Raw genomic sequence first — 16159 nt, forward strand, 5'->3', positions numbered from 1 at the left:
GCTTTCATGACTGGCTGCTCTGCCCTTGACCAAAGTCTGGGTCATCAGCCTATTTCACTGAAAGAGAAAAAGAAATGTCAAATTGATGTAGGAAAGCGAAGGAAGTGGGGGTTTTGTTTGAGTGCTTTGTGTGTGTGTGTGCGCTGGGGTGTAGCCGATGAACAATTTCGTGGTAGTCTCAGGTGGACAGTGAAGGGATTCAGCCATGCCTGCACATGTATCTATTCTCCCCCAAATACCTCACATCCAGGCTACCACATAACTTGAACAGAGTTCCATGTGCTGTAGGTTCTTGCTGTCTTTTTTTTTTAAAGTGATGACTGAGTTTAGGGAGGGTTTTGTTGCTATTTTTAAGAGAACAAATGAAATATATATATGTATCAGTTCAGTCGCTTAGTCATGTCAGACTCTGCAATCCCAAGGATTGTAGCACGCCAGGTTTCCCTGTCCATCACCAACTCCCAGAGCTTGCTCAACCTCGCATCCCATCGAGTCGGTGACGCCATCCAACCATCTCATCCTCTGTTGTCCCCTTCTCCTGCCTTCAGTCTTTGCCAGCATCAGGGTCTTTTCCAATATACACACACACACAGATATACACAGCACAGCACACGTGTACATACACACAACGTATACTCTGTATTGTCTTAGTATAACTACCGAAGGGTTAAACCACATTTTTCCCTTGATGAGTCCCTTGGTCTATAAAATGAATTTAAATCACAGATGAAGGGGCCTGCAAAGTACAAGCTCCCCCGGGCTGGCCTGTATGTGAAGTCTGTGCAGAGTGTCTGCATCACTCACTCCAGGGTGGGGGTGGGCCTCAGAGGATCACATTTTTGGTTGATGCAGTTCTGTGGAGTTGACAGCATGTTGAGTTATGTAGAAGGTTTAAATCTCAATGACAGTTGTTTCCAATAGAAAAGAGACCCTCTTGAGACCAGCACATGGGGGAGGGGTGCATTTCAGAACAGTTTTCCCATGCTCACTGAAAGCCTATGCCATCCCTTCTTGTTCCCAGCCAGGCTAGCAACCTTAAGCTTATCTGTTTCCGGCCCTCCCCCTCTATGTGGGGAGGTATGGGAGAGTGGTGCCCCTGGTACCTGAAATGATGCTGCCCTTCCTTTGCAAGGAGCTGCAAGGAAGCAGGCCCCAGAACCCCTAAGAGTCAGCCTGGGGATTCCAGGCCACCTTGATGGACACCAGAGGTGTTGGTACTTCAGATACCCTGATGTGGCTTCAAGGCCCAGGCACAAAGGATGACTGTACTCTCCCTAGGAATTCAGGCATCAGAAATAGATGTTAATATCCTCTCTGTAACTAAGATACATCGAAACATTCGTTAGGGATACTATACTAAGAGTTTATTAAGAAAGTTGTGTTGAGGAGTATGAGGGCAGAGAACATGAGATGGCTAAAGGGACAGGCCCGTGTTTACACTGTTAAATGCTATGTGCACCATTGATGTGAAGATGTGGTTATTTGAAATGATCATAGAAAATTAACAGGAAATGCCCCACGTGCTGCATCTGGCCTTCACGCCTTAGGGAATCTGGGCCTCAGTTAAGACCCATTCAGGCCTCTCTGATCCCAGAGTGTATCCTGATGTCACGTGGTGGACCAAGACTTAACAGCTCTTAGAATCCAGGAGTCCAAGTAACGTGCCAGGAGCCATGTGAAGGCCTTGTGGAAGAACATGTGCTGGAGCAAGAAGAGCTCTGGACAGTCAGGCCTGCCCTGGCCCTGGCCCCTCTTCCTGGGTAGGGTCATGACCCCTAACCTCGCTGGTCTTTGTCCTCTGCATTTGTCAAGCCAGTTCAGTCCTCTCAGGTCTCATTTTAATGGTAGTATTCATACAATCTGTAGGTGGCACCCCTTTCACCCCTGCTCTCCCGCCTCCTCCCTCTTCTTTCAACCTGGCTTCCTTTCCTCCCTTGAAATCTTTGATGTTAGTACTTGGATCTGAAGTTCTGTGTCTCTATAGGAGGTTTTGCTTCCTTGGTCGTGCAGAGGTTAAAGCGTCTGCCTGCAATGTGGGAGACCTGGGTTCGATCCCTGGGTTGGGAAGATCCCCTGGAGAAGGAAATGGCAACCCTCTCCAGTAGTCTTGCCTGGAGAATCCCATTGACGGAGGAGCTTGGTGGGCTACAGTCCACAGGTCACAAAGAGTCAGACAGACTGAGCAACTTCACTTTCACTATTCATACAATCTTCAATATGAGTCATTGCAGTGCCTCCTGGTGTTTCTCCACAAAGTCACCCTAGCATCTTGGTTGGCAAGTTCTTCCTGGTGGAGCATTTGGCTTCCCTGGCTCCTGGTTGCAAATGCTAGCAGCACTCACACTCTAGTCACTGGGGCAATTGGAAATACCCTCTAATGCTCTGAAGCCTTCCAGATATCAGGGTGCTACTCCAGCTGAGAAACAGTGGTTGTGTGTGGCAGCTTTTGGAAAGCTTTATATTTATATTTGGAAAGCTTTTGGAAAGTTTTATATTCAGCCAATAATTGTGGTTAATAACAAGTCAAAACTTTGCAGCACTTAGGAGCAGGCACAACTTAGGGATAAGGTGGTATGGTGGATAAGAATCTGCCTGCCAATGCAGGGGACCGAGGTTCAAGCTCTTCTCCAGGAAGATTCTACATGCTGTAGAGCAACTAAGCCCGTGTGCCACAATTATTGAACCCACGAGCAACAACTGCTGAAGCCTGCCCACCTAGAGCCTGTGCTCCACGATGGGAGAAGCCACTGCCGTGACAAGCCCACACACCAGCTAGAGAGAGGCCCTGCTCGCTGCAGCTAGAGAGAGGCCTGTGCAGCAAGGAAGACCTAGTGCAGCCAAAAATAAACTAACAGTTATTTAGGCAGAAAAAGCCACAATTCTGTCCTCCCCCTCTCCACAAACACACACACACACACTGTACCTCTCCCTCCCATGAGGTCACACACACACACACACTATACCTCTCCCTCCCATGAGGTCACACACACACACACACACTGTACACACACAGTGTACACACACATTGTATACACACTGTACACACACACACACACTGTACCTCTCCCTCCCATGAGGTCACACACTGTACACACACACACACTATACACACACACACACTGTACCTCTCCCTCCCATAAGGTCACACACACACACACACACTGTACCTCTCCTTCCCATAAGGTCACACACACACACACACACACACACACTGTACCTCTCCCTCCCATAAGGTCACACACACACACGCTGTACACACACATTGTACACACACTATACACACACACACACACACACTCTATATCTCTCCCTCCCATAAGGAGGAATTCATTTTCCTTACTGCTCTGACATCCAGTTGCTGTGAGACCTACCGTGTTGGGAAAAGGATAGCCTCAGTCTTGTATCCAATACAACTAACTTTGAGAGAACTTTAAATTCAGGAAATATCATTGCCATTGTCCCTTTTCCAATTTAAAATCAGTCTTCACTAAATTCATTGAGAAAAGTTCAGCAGTTCTAGCTGTTAGAGGACATTATTAGGTAAATAGTCAAGCCATTGTTTACAACATTTTAGAATTTCTTTACAAAGAAGTCGGTCTTTCAGCACTGAGTTATGGGCTAACAGAGTAAGCCAAGTAAGCTTGCTTTTCTCCACGGACAGTGAAGCACTGTCTTAGACTTGTGTGCTCCCAGTGTTCTGACACATGACAGTCCACGTGGATTGACAGCATACAGAGTCCATTTCCTCCCAAAGTGCTAAACAGCGTTTGGACAAACAGAAGTAAGCAGCTGAGATTTTTGTGCTCATTCTCTCCAACATACCATGTTCCTTGCCCGTCTCACAGCACCCATGGGGATGGGCAGGGGTGAGACAGGGAATCTTCAAAAACCAACCTGACATTTACCACAAAGTGAATACATTTAGGGGAAAAAGTTTTTTTCTTTAATCTTTTTTTTTTTTCGTTAACATGGAGATTTTCATTAAGATTGCATGGTCAAAGGAACATACTACAAATGTTTGTTTTCTTATTTTTTTATTGGAGTAGAGTTGATTTACAATGTTGTGTTAGTTTCAGATGTACAGCAAAGTGGATCAGTTATTATATATATATATATATATATATTCACTCTTGCCTTTTTTTTTTCAGATCCTTTTCCCATATAGGCCATTATAGAGTACTGAGTGGTTCCCTGTGCTATACAACTGTTTCTTGTTAGTTAACTATTTTATATATACTAGTGTGTATATCAGTCCCAATTGCCCAATTTACCTCATTCACACACACAAATGTTTTACTATGCTCTGTTCAGTCCTCCTGTTTTACCATCTTCAGTTCGGTTCAGTCGCTCTGTCATGTCTGACTCTTTGCGACCCCGTGGACTGTAGCATGCCAGGCCTTCCTATCCATCACCAACTCCTGGGGCTTACTCAAACTCATGTCCATCGAGTCGGTGATGCCATCCAACCACCTCATCCTGTGTCACTCCCTACTCCTCCCACCTTCAATCTGCCTTCGATCTTTCCCAGCATGAGGGTCTTTTCCAATGATTCTGATCTTAAAGACCCAGGCATGGAATCAAAATATTTCCTGGCTCTTTGCATCAGGCAGCCAAAGTATTGGCTAGATATGATACAAGGGGAAGAAAAAGTCCATTTTGAAAACAAACCAATTAAAAAAAATCAGTTTAAAGATTACAAGCAGAGAATGTGATATATTTCTTTTAATATACAGTCAGTGCTGGAGAAGGCAATGGCACCTCACTCCAGTACTCTTGCCTGGAAAATCCCATGGACGGAGGAGCCTGGTAGGCTGCAGTCCATGGGGTCAATAAGAGTCAGACAAGACTGAACGACTTCACTTTCACTTTTCACTTTCATGCATTGGAGAAGGAAATGGCACCCCACTCCAGTGTTCTTGGCTGGAGAATCCCAGGAACGGGGGAGCCTGGTGGGCTGCAGTCTATGGGGTCGCAGGAGAGTCAGACACAACTGAAGTGACTTAGCAGCAGCAGCAGCACAGTCAGGGCAGACAACCCAGGAGAGAGAGAACATCAAAAAACAGGTTTTTTTCTGGTGGCCGACACATTTAAAGGGTCTGGGTCTATCAATTATGTTTGTTTGTTTGTTATTTTTTTTTGATGACAAAATTTTTAAACTCAAAGATGCGATTTGTTTCAATTCAGAGTTTGCAACTATTGATAAAATACTGTGGAATTGCCATATTAAACCTTTTTCTGATGTTCATAAAGCTTGTTATGAAGATTTCTTTTTATCTGCTGCAGTATTTTAGCTTATTAAAATTTTATTTATTTTTTGGCCGGGATGTGTGGCATGTGGGATCTAGTTTCCCAACCACAGTGGAACCTGCGTCCCCTCTGTCGGAAGCATAGACTTAACAACTAGACCACCAATGAAGCCCCTGCCTTGGTATTTGGAAAGTTGCCTGGTCTATAAATTTGGAGAACTGGGGTTCTTTTTTGAATCTGACTTTGGAGAAGTCGTGTAACTTTCACTGAGTGTTTCCTTATCTGTGAAATTATGGGAGTAGATGAGATTAACATCCTGCTCTCAAACTCTAAGCTTCAAATACCTGTCACAGTTCTTACACCAACTTTTCAGACCAATTTAACTGGTTTAAGAGGGTACATAGGTCCTTTTCTAGTTAAGCTGAACAAAATAATGTAACTGTTTCCTACATAGGTTGAATTTACCGAAAGTACCAGTCTTTTTGAAAATACTCTGAAGCTGCTTTTGGTCACCTATTAACACCAGGTATTAAAATGGCTCAGGAAATATTTTTATTCCATGCCTGGGTCTTTAAAACCCTTCTTAGTGTTTAGTTCCAGTGGATTTTCTGTTGGTTTGTTTAGCTACCAGGTGGCAGGTTAGGGAGTGGGGTTGGCTAGGACTGAGATGCTAATAACCGATACTGTTGGCTAGATCCTTCATAAAAACTCAGAGACGTACAGCTTCTCAGACCTGGGAGTGTCATTAGAAAGGTAAATACAACTTCTATTTTAAAAAATGAGAACAGATGTGCGGACACAGGATGAGAAGGGAAGGGTGAGATGAATCAGATTACATTTGACATAAATGCAATACCAGGTATAAAACAGCTAACTAGTGGGAACCTGCTATATGGCACAGGGAGCTCAGCTCAGTGGTCTATGATGACCTAGGTGGGTGGGATGGGGGTGGAGTGCGAGGGAGGTCCAAGAGGGAGGGGATATATGTATACATATAGCTGATTCATAGCTCAGTTGGTAAAGAATCTGCCTGCAATGCAGGAGACCCTGGTTTGATCCCTGGGTCACGAAGATCCACTGGAGAAGGGATAGGCCACCCACTCCAGTATTACTGGGCTTCCCTTGTGGCTCAGCTGTTAAAGAATCCGCGTGCAGACTAGGGAGAAAGAGCAGGAAATGATGAGGATTAAATTATGATGAGTCCCCGAGAAATCACACAGCATCCACACCAAGGCTGAGTCCTCGACAGGACCGGGGACAGTGGCTGGTCAGTCTTGCTGGACTTGCTGACAGAGTCACCTTCCTCTAGTCCCTGGCTCTCAGCTTTCCATGGAAACCACAGAAAAGCCCTTCGCGTGTTCATTGTTTTCATTTACCAGAACAAAGAAGCAACTTAATAAATTCAGCTTATTTGGGACTCCACGTGGTAGATGAGCTTGCTTTTCTTGTTGACACAAATCAATGGAATAGGATGCGGAATAGGATGAGGGCTGCCAAGATGAGCTTTTACTTTTAGGAATCACATGCCCTGCACTGGGGGCTTCTCTGGCGACTCAGGTGGTAAAGAATCTGCCCGCAATGTGGGAGATCCGAGTTCAACCCCTGGGTCTGGAAGATCCCCTGGAGAAGGACCTGGCAACCCCCTCAGTATTCTTGCCTGGAGAATCCTATGGACAGGGGAGCCTGGCGGGCTGCAGAGCCGGACACAGCTGAGCAACTAACACGCACACAACCTGCATTGAACGTAACCAGCTTGCTGTTTTGTAGATTGTTTGCCACAAAACTTCGGTTCTTTAATCTACTCTTTCCTGCTCCACAGACTTATACTTGACTTTCTCCCAGTTTCTCACAAAAGAGAAAACAAATCTCACTTCCTTCTCTTTTCTCTCCAAGATATGATATATGAGTGGGAGCTGAAGGCTTTTTTTTTTTTTGGCTGCACCACCCAGCTTACAAGATCTTAGTTCCCTGACCAGGGATTGAACCTGTACCCTCAGCAGTAAAAGTGTGGAGTCCTAACCACTGGACTGCCAGGGAATTCCCAAAGGTGTTTATTTTCGATTCCAGTATACCATGCACCCTGCAGGGAGAAATTAGCAAAGCAACCGAGGGCTCAGCCTCGTTTTCCTCCTCTTTGGTTAGTACTGTCTGAGTCCCAGTTCTATTTGAAGGAAAATAATAAAGTAGTTGTTTGTGTCTTTCTGTGTGTGTGGGTAAAATAAATCAACTCACAGCCACAGAAAACAGTGACAGTGACAGGCTCCTCTAGCTGAATGGTACTGAAGTGTTACAAAGGTTACCCTCAGAACCAGCCATTTGACTTAAAAAAAAATTTGGCATCATCTAAATTTGAAAATGAATACGTTCTCTCTGTCATACCAGAAAAAAAAAAAAAAAGGACTATCCTCTCTTAGGGACTTACTAAAAATTGAGAAAAGGAAAATAAAAATGTTTCTAGCTTAAGTAGGAAAACTCTAGGGCAGGGCCCTTCCTCAACCCCTTTGTTCAGGTCCCTGTAGCGTTGGGGCAGTAGGTCTCAGGCCTGGTCAAGTCGACTCCTAACCATGTACTGCGTCTGTCAACTGGACCTCAGCAGCCACTTAGATGAATGGGATGCTCCTAGGTGCCGGGAGCCAGCATGAGGAACTCCGCCCTTGGCAAAGGTCATGAGGAAGGAGGCTTGGCATACAAAAAGGCAGGATCGAGCTTCAGGAAACCCCCTGTTCCCGAGCATCTACCCCCAAAATCAGAGTCTGTTTTATGCTCTCACCTATACCTCTGACTTTACTGGGGGCTCTCCCCCATCACCATTTCTCTCGGAGAAGGAGTTAACACGCAGCCCCAGTTAATAAAAATTCCTGGGCGTGACAAGAGTGTTTCAACTTACAAACTCCTCTGAAGGTTCTCTAGCCTGCCTGGGCGGGTTCGTCCGGCCACATGTGATTGTTTACAGCCTCCCAACCGTGAGAGGCATGAGATGCTTTAAAACTTTCTAAATACAGACTCTTTTGAAAAGTTAGGAAATTATTAGTATAGTATAGTGGGTTGATTAGGAATTATATTGGTGAAGGGTTTTTCATTTATTGTGCCAATAATTACTGCTGATTCCCTGCCCTGGGTGTGACAAGGGTGTCTCAGGTCAAACCTCTCTGCTGACAGACTAGCTTGTGTGACAGCCTCTCAACCATAAACAGCACAGAGAGTTTGGAGTATTTTGAAAGTCTTAATTAGCATAGGGCTTTTCTCATTGTTGAGTCAATGATTGCTGCCAGGCCTCCATATCCTTAGGCACCAGGGAATATATTAATCAATGTATTTGGAATATAGAAAAGGAAATATAGTAGTTTTTGCTGTTAGCAATACTAGACTTTTTGAGTTAATGAATTTTCTCTTTTGTTATAGATCACTGTACTTTGTTATAAATCACTGTGTCCTTGCTATGTAAAAATGTAACTTTATCACTATCTTAAGACTAAATAGATCTTAAGGGGAACATTGGTGAAGGGTTTTCATTTGTTGAGTCAATATTTGCTGCTAAATCTCCATATTCCCTGCCCTTATAATGAATATAACTAGCATATAGGAAAAATAAGTATTAACCTTTAAGATTAATCATGTTAAACCTTAGGCTAAGTAAGTTCCTTTCTTGATTGTAACCCGCTACACCCTCACCCTATAGGAATGCAGCTTCATCTGCTACCTTCAGAGGGTGGCACCTGGTTTAAGAAAAAACACCCTTGGAAAAAATAAGCTTTTTGGTTATCAGAAAGAAAGGATCGTAAAATGTCAGCAGGCCTCATGGCCAGAAGATGATGTAAAACCCATAAGACCTTTGTATAATTTTATATGAAGCATCAGATTGTGACAAGGGTCAGGTCTGCTAACCCCTGCATAACTCTGTATTCATCCCTATGTATAACAAAAGGTATATAAACAAACCTAAAAAATAAAAAAATCGGATCAGTTTCTGGAAAGACTGATTCCCCAGTGTCGTTTTCTTCCCTTCTGGCTGAATTCCCATCTGGTACGTGGGTACTCACCAAGCCTACTAATTCTGCCTGGGCTTCTAAGATCGGACCGGGGAGGCCTCAGTGCCTCCTCTCCTTCGGGAGAACGGAAAGACGCCTGTGGCCTACGTAGGTGGTGATTGGTATTTCATGTAAACCAAGTTATTCAGCCTCTTTTTCTCCACTAATTTTCCTACTACACTATCCGTTTCTAATCTCTCTCTATATTTGTAATTAAATAAGTTTTTTCGTAGGACGCCTACTCCGTCTCCCCTTCGAATTACCCTGGATCCACCAGGGCTGGACCCCGGCACCTAGGTGGGTGGGATCCTCCTTCTGTTAAAGGGACATTCAATGCATGTTTGCAGGTCATGAGCAGGTGCAGGTGATCCCCAGAGAGAGACTGACATCAGATAAACATACCCACATATCACTTACACCACCTGGAGGAGGTGCTTAATATTTTAAAAACATGTTCAAATATTCAGAGGCATTTCTTTTTTCCGTGTGCAGGTGACAGACTATGTTGTGAATCACTTATAGCTTAAAAAGGAGTTATTTGGTCAAAGGGTTTGGTTACCTTTGTAGCTACAAGTGGATGTCATTCACTGGCCTACGGGGTCATAGTCCTTTTCAACGTGACGTCAGTTTTGAACAGGTGTATAAGCATTTTCGTGTAGAATTTCATTTCATCCTGGTTTAGCTGTTCTCTTGATTGTAGTATGGCAGCTCTCTCAGCATCTGTCTGGTTTAACTGTGAAATGGACGTGTGTAGAGCAGACTTCTCTCTGGCAACTCTGAGCCCCATCATTTAGAGCTAGCAAAGTTTTCAGCAATCATCTGGCCCAGCTTTCTCAAGTTTCAGATAACAAAAGAAGTCAGGAAAGGTGCAGGAACTTGATCTTGTTGCTGGTAAGTGGCAGAGCCAGAGATAGAGGCTAAGACTTCAAGCGCTGGGCTCCCTTTGCCAGACCTGGCCTTCTGAGAAGATCACGACGTAGCACCAGAGTTACCCCCTCCTCCCCTTCAATGTGAAATCTGCATCCCAGTGTCCTTTACCAGAATCTTCTTCTTCACCCATTGACCTCTCCTGCTCTTCAATCCGTGCTGCTGTGTTTTCTTCTATACCTAGTCTCTTTCCAAGTCTTTTCACAACAGTACTGCTGACAGTCCAACACAACAGCATTTTCTATATTGATGTATCTTGTTGGATTGAATCTAGTAATTTATGGAAAAAAATGACATACCACAAACAAGTGGGGATTTATTGCAGATATGTGCTGAAACAAAACAGTTAATGTAATCCATCCATCACAAATGGCAACCCACCCCAGTATTCTTGCCTGGAGAATCCCCATGGACAGAGGAGCCTGGCGGCTACAGTCCATGGGTTGCTGCAGTCCACAGACATGACTGAAGTGACTTAGTACACACGACTAAACCACCGTCCATTACATCAAGAAGCCAAATCAGAAAACTCAGTCTTACGGTCATTCCAATTAATGCAGAAAAAGCGTTTGATAAAATCCAAGACCCATTCATGACACAAACACTCAAAAAACTAAGAGTAAAGTTTCCTCAACTTGATAAAAAAAAAAAAATATATATATATATAAAATGTACAGCTAGCATTCATAATGGTGAGAATCTAGATGCTTTTTGCTTAAGATGCTCTTTTTATTACTCCTATTCAACATAATACTGGAGATCTTAGCTAGTGCCACAAGGCAAGAAAAAGATACAAGGTTTACAGATTGGAAAGAAAGAAATAAAAACACTCTTCTTTGCTTTTTTGCCTATTTATTGCTCTCAGATTGTTCTACTTTTTAATGCTCATTTGAGGTTGATTTTATTAGAAGGTTTTGGCTAACTTCATATGTTCACTCTTGATTACGAGAGCTTTTTTTCCCTCTTGGGAGAATATGCATTTTATAATAGGGCTCCCTAGAAAGAGTTAAACATGGTTATAGGGCTACAGGAATGGGAGGCTGGTTAGATGAGAAAATGATAAATTTTGAGGTGAATTATTCCTTAATTCTCATCCTAGCCTGCCGCTCACTTCCTGTTACTGAAACTTTCTGACCTCTCAGCTTCTTAAGTCAGAAGACAAGAGTCATAATATCTGCCTTGTAATTTTGTGGTGAGGATTAAATGTGATAAAATAATATAAATCACCTGTACTAAAAACACATCCAGAACATATGATTATTGTAGTGATGAAACCTCAGTGAAGAAAAACTGATGGGAGCTAAGACCTGGGGGAAATATGAGGAAGGGTTCAAGACAAAGAAGTATCAATAGTTGATGTTGGTCTTGATGAGTGAATAAGAGAGCAATAATAAAGCTAATCAGTGTTGCTACAGAGGGAATGTTCTAGAGCCTGCCTAGGTGGCCAGTGGGTTGGGTGGTCTGCAGCACAGTGATTCACACAAACACTCATTTACCCTTGCTTCAGAGATATTTGGGGTTATGCTCCCTAGGACTCAGTGTGGATGACGGAGTGTTTGAACCTGGGACTCCTCACTGTGCAGAACTAAAGACATCTCCAGCTGCTTGCCTGTCCCTGCTTCCCATCCAGATTCTATACTCTTGTCCATAATGTGTTCCTTATATCTTCTGCAGCTTTTGCCGTTGCCCCTGCAGGAATGGAGTTTCTCTGTCAAAGGTCTCCCATCATCCTGTCTCTGCTGATTCAGCCGTTTGCTTAACAGTTTTGCGGAGAATGGGGAAAGGTCTCCTACAATGGCCAAAAGTGAGAGTAGCTAGAGATGGTAGTTGAGGAGAACACAGGCAGGACAATCTGAGGTATGACCCCCTTAGAGCTATCAAAGTGTGGAGCTTGCCCCTAGAAAGAGGAAATGCACCGTGTAACTCTTTATCTCATATTTTATCCTACTCAAGTGCCTTTGTATCAATTATACTCTCTGAAATATAATACCCCATGCTCTCAGTTCAGAAATAAGCTACCCATACCCTGACACATTGCCTGTGAAGATGGTTGTCTCCTCTCACTTGCTCGCTTTCTCAGAGATAACTGCCGCTGCTGCTGCTAAGTTGCTTCAGTTGTGTCCGACTCTGTGCGACCCCATAGATGGCAGCCCACCAGGCTCCCCCCATCCCTGGGATTCTCCAGCCAAGAACACTGGAGTGGGTTGCCATTTCCTTCTCCAATGCATGAAAGTGAAAAGTGAAAGGGAAGTCGCTCAGTCATGTCCGACTCTTAGCGACCCCATGGACTGCAGCCTACCAGGCTCCTCCGTCCATGGGATTTTCCAGGCAAGAGTACTGGAGTGGGGTGCCATTGCCTTCTCTGCAGAGATAACACACGGTGACTATAATTGCATTCTAAGCTTTACTATGTCCTTCCTTCTTGCTTTGCATTTATTTATTAAAAAATATATGTTTATTTATTTTTGGCTGTCTCGGGTCATAGTTGTGGTATTCGGGCTTAGTAGTTGCCCTGCAGCACGTGGGATGGTGATTCCCAGCCAGAGATCGAACCCACATCCCCTGCATTGAAAGGCAGATTCTTAAGAGCTGGACCACCAGGGAAGTCCCTTGCTTTGCCTGTAGACTGTTCTTGAAAGTTTCTTTCTCTTTTCTGATCTTTTGCTTAGTTGTCCATTAAACATTAAAGCGTGAAATCTCTATTATTGTTTCATTCTCCCTTTCATTTCATCAGTTTTGCTTCATGGTTTGGAGGCTCTGCTTTTAGGTGCATGTATATTTATAACTTTATATGTTTTCCTGATGGATTTACCCACTAGTGAATGTTCCATTTCAGTTATTGTGCTTGTCAACTCCAGAATTTCTCTTTTTATCATAATTTATATCATATAATTGATACTCTCTATTTTAGAAACATTTTACTCAGCCCTTCCTTTAATTTTTGATACATTAAAAAAATTCTTTGAATATGTTTTTATAGCTCTTTAAAAATCTTTAACGAGTCAAATGTCTAGGTTTCTACTGATGAATCCCCCTCCTTCTACTGTGTATAAATCATGCTTTTCTCTTTCTTTGCATGCCTTGCATTTTTAAAAATTGGATATTTTAAATAATATAGCAATTCTGGAAATCATATTCACCTCTTCTGTAGGGTTTGATGTTGTTACCATTAGTTGTTGTTTCTTTAGTGGCTTTTCTGGGCTAATTCTGCATAATCTGTATTTTTGTTCGTATATGGTCACTGTAGTCTCTGCTTGGTTAGTTTGATGGACAGCTAATGATTGGACACAGGTTTTTTTTAAAATTTATATTTTTGATGTGTACTATACATGTACACTGCTATATTTATTTATTAATTTTTTGGCTGTGCTGGGTCCTTGTTGCTGCATACGGGCTTTCTCTAGTTGCAAGAGCAGGGGTGGTGGTGGTGTCTGCTCTCTAGTTGCACTGCCCAGGCTTCTCATCGCAGTAGCTTCTCTTATTATGGAGCAGAGGCTTTAGGTATACAGGGTTCAATAATTGCTCATAGAGGCTTTTTAGCTGTGGCATGCAAGCTCAGTTGTTGTGGATTTCAGGCTCTGGAGCACAGCCTCAATCATTGGTGACACACAGGTTTAGTTGCTTCAGGGCATGTGGGATCTTCCCGGACCAGGACTCGAACCCATGTCTCCTGCATTGGCAGGAGTGAATTCCGATCCACTGCACCATCAGGAAAGTCCCACAGGTTTCTTTAAATGCATGAAACAGTAGGTCTTTCAGTCTTTGCTTTCCCTCTGTGGGGGTGTGTGTATATTGGGACATGCCTTCAATCCTCAGGCAGTTCAGTTCAGTGGCTCAGTGGTGTCCAACTCTTTGAAACACCACGGACTGGAGCACACCAGGCTTCCCTGTCCATCACCATCTCCCAGGGCTTGCTCAAACTCATGGCCATCGAGTCAGTGATGCCATCCAATCATCTCATCCTCTGTCGTCCCCTTCTCCTCCTGCCTTCAATCCTTCCCAGCATCCAGGTCTTTTCCAATGAGTCAGTTCTTCGCATCAGGTAGCCAAAGTATTGGAGTTTCAACTTCAAAGTCAGTCCTTCCAATGAATGTTCAGGACTGATTTCCTTTAGGATTAACTGGTTTGATCTTCTTGCAGTCCAAGGGACTCTCAAGAGTCTTCTCCAACACCACAGTTCAAAAGCATCAATTCTCCAGCGCTCAGCTTTCTTGATGGTCCAACTCTCTCATCCATACATGACTACTGGAAAAACCACAGCTTTGACTGTACTGACCTTTGCTGGCAAAGTAATGTCTTTCCTTTTAAATAGCCTGTCTAGGTTGATCATAGGTTTTCTTCCAAGGAGCAAGCGTCTTTTAATTTCATGGCTGCAATCACCACCTGCAGTGATTTTGAAGCCCAAGAAAATAAAATCTGTCACTGTTTCCAGTGGCTCCCCATCTATTGCCATGAAGTGATGGGACAGGATACCATGATCTTTGTTTTTTGAATGTTGATTTTTAAGCCAACTTTTTTTATTCTCCTCTTTCACTTTCATAAAGAAGCTCTTTATTCTTGCAGTTTACAATTCTACCTTAGATTTCCTCTCTGGCTTCCAGAGTGACTCAAAGTCAGACAGAAGGGAGAGATTAGGGTCTTTTAGGTCTTTTCTAGGCATGCGCATGGGTCTGAAAATGCACAGTTTACTAGATTCCCAGGTATATGTCAGAGCTTTTCCAAGCCCTCTGTGGACATCTTGGAGAAGGAAATGGCAACCCACTCCACTATTCTTGCCCAGAGAATCCTGTGGGCAGAGGAGCCTGGGAGGTTATAGTCCATAGGATCGCAAAGAGTCAGACCCGACTGAAATGACTAAACACATGGGCATCTCATTTCCCAGCTTTAAAAAAGTTTTTCAGTCAGTCCCAAGTGCTATTTCTACCTCAGGCATCTGCAGTGTTAAACAACTGACATATGTTGTCTTCTGCTTGTTTGCAAATGCCCTGGGAGTAGGGTTGTTTGAACAGAGTGAGTTTTGAGTAAGGTCACCCAGTGATAACCTTGAGAAGAGTACTTTTCAGGATGCTTCTAGGCAGGTCAAACGGAGACAGTTCTCTGGGGTTAGGCTTAGAGGAGCTCCAGACACTTTTTCGTCCCTCCAGTGGTTGCAAGGCTGATCATCTTCACAGTGATCATAGTTGTGGGGTTGTTAGTTTTCAAGGCTACAAGGGAGCTGGGGAAATGGGGACAGGACTAGGGCAAGGAAAAGACAAAGCTCATTGCTCTTCCTGAGACTCAGCAGGCTTCCTTAAATAAGTATTTCTTGATGGTTGCACATCTTTGGTTAATTTCCAGAGTTCTAAAAAACTTGTTTTTGACAATTTTCCCAGTGTTCTCATTGCTTTTATGGAGGCATGGATTGACGTCCTTATTCCACGATTTCAGAAATGTTTCTACAGTGATTAGGTAATAGATGTGTGTGTGTGTGAAGAAGTGGGGATAGATCACAGGGTGGGTGTGAATACAGTTGAATTTGTAGACCAAAGCCACCATAGTAGGAGCAGTTTGTAGAAATGAAGGAGGAAACAGAACAGGCTCTATCTTGAAAGCAGGACTCCATCTTGGGCCGGACTGTGGGCTTTGAGCTATATGCCCAGTATCTATGGAAAAGACATCAGTTCCGTTCCATTCAGTCGCTCAGTCGTGTCTGACTTTTTGCGACCCATGAATCGCAGCACACCAGGCCTCCCTGTCCATCACCAACTCCCGGAGTTCACTCAGACTCACGTCCATCGAGTCAGTGATGCCATCCAGCCATCTCATCCTCTGTTGTCCCCTTCTCCTCCTGCCCCCAGTCCCTCCCAACTGGAAAACCAGGCCCCTGGAAGGAAGAGCCCCAGGGCTCTCCATTGCCTAAAAGAATACCCTAATTATCTGTGTAACCAAATAGAATCATACATCTATTTTGCTTATTG

This window comes from Capra hircus, chromosome 2, assembly GCF_001704415.2.
Source record: "Capra hircus breed San Clemente chromosome 2, ASM170441v1, whole genome shotgun sequence".
NCBI lineage: Eukaryota > Metazoa > Chordata > Mammalia > Artiodactyla > Bovidae > Capra > Capra hircus.